We start from the raw sequence: 1,348 nt of genomic DNA, 5'->3' as shown, positions 1-1,348 counted from the left end.
GGGCCGCCCCGGCCCAGGGGCAGGACCTTGATCCCCCCCCCCCGATTCCGGTGACATTTAATCCTCCGGGTGACGAAGTGTTTTTAGGGGGCGTTTTCCGGCGCAGCTTTAGGCCCTTTACGCCTGGTGCGGGGCAGCCCGTTTTCCCCGGTAACGAAGGAATCCGTGCGTATTTTCCAGCAGTTACCAAGCCGTCGACGCTAACCCCCGATGCCTGGATATTTATTGGGTGGGAAGCAGGATTACAATACCTTTGAGAGCACAACTAGCTACCAGCCACGGTGGGTCACGCCCCTCGGCGTTAACTCCCCCCCCGCCCCCCCAGCGTGTTACAGAGGAGGCCGGGTTCGGTTTTAGCACGCGCGGTTCCGCGTACAAACCGACATTTCGCATGCTGAGAGCTGGGCTGTGCTACATTCCGAGAGGTCAAAAAGTCTTCCCGATAGCGAGAGGCGCGTACCCAATCGCTGGGATTTATTAAAAGGCTCAAATTTCGTACAAAAACCCGCTGTAAATTAAGACAAAGGTAGATTAAAACACTTCAGTTTCTTAAGAATCAAGTAATGCTTTCCATAAAAAGCAAGGAGGGGCTTTTTTGCCTTTGCGCTGAACGGAGCCGGCTTGGGAATTCGCGCGAGGCGCACAAAACCCACTCCCCCCTCCCCACCACCACCTCCTCGGATGATCGGTTCCCCCCGTCGCGTACATCGATACAACCGAGTTCAAAGGCAAACGACAATAAAAACTGCCCCCGGTCTTAAGTTGTGCAGGCTAAGAGAGTTTCAGACAAGCTGCGGTGGAAAGCCACTGTTGAGAACCCCAGTGAAGCACAGGGACACGGCACGGCCACTTTGGGTTTTGGAGTTCGAGAAAATTGGAGTAAAAAGCTGTTTTTTTTGTGCAATGCTCTAGGAAGACCCAAAATCATGATAGCCGTAGCAGTCTGTGAAAAAGTCACCTACAAGAGGGGGAGACAGAGCAGAGAAGAAAAATTAGAATTCTTTTGAAGATGGCCAAATGCGCCACGTTTGAAAGTCATGTTTTAGATTTCTCTGCTCCTGTCACCCCCCAATGAAGGCTCCTGCTCAAGACCAATGGTGTTTTCAAGGAAAATCACGTTCAAAAGCGTGGCCGATAGCTTCGCGTGGCTTAAAGCAGAGAAATTTAAAAGATTCACAGTTCGAGAGGAAACGTGAGGCCGCCTGCATTCGCGTTTTGACTTTTAGAGGCGTACACCGAGCCATCTTTCAGCGTTTCGCATTCAAAAAGAGAAGAGAGAGCGCGCAACCCCTAAGCGGGCGTAAGCGCGTCGCCGCACGGCGCGACCCGGTCCGAGCGTCGCGCCCCC

General features: G+C 53.0%; 1 protein-coding gene across 1 annotated transcript in view; it reads right to left on the bottom strand.

Moving 5' to 3' along the window:
• Positions 1–1,348, bottom strand: part of ILF3 (interleukin enhancer binding factor 3) — a 16,109-nt gene that overhangs the window by 3,211 nt on the left and 11,550 nt on the right. The gene's annotated exons all lie outside the window — the stretch shown is intronic.

This window comes from Egretta garzetta, unplaced genomic scaffold (assembly GCF_000687185.1).
Source record: "Egretta garzetta isolate BGI_Z169 unplaced genomic scaffold, ASM68718v1 scaffold1244, whole genome shotgun sequence".
NCBI lineage: Eukaryota > Metazoa > Chordata > Aves > Pelecaniformes > Ardeidae > Egretta > Egretta garzetta.
The sequence above is the reverse complement of the archived record's forward strand: the minus strand, read 5'-3'. Positions and strand labels throughout refer to the sequence as shown.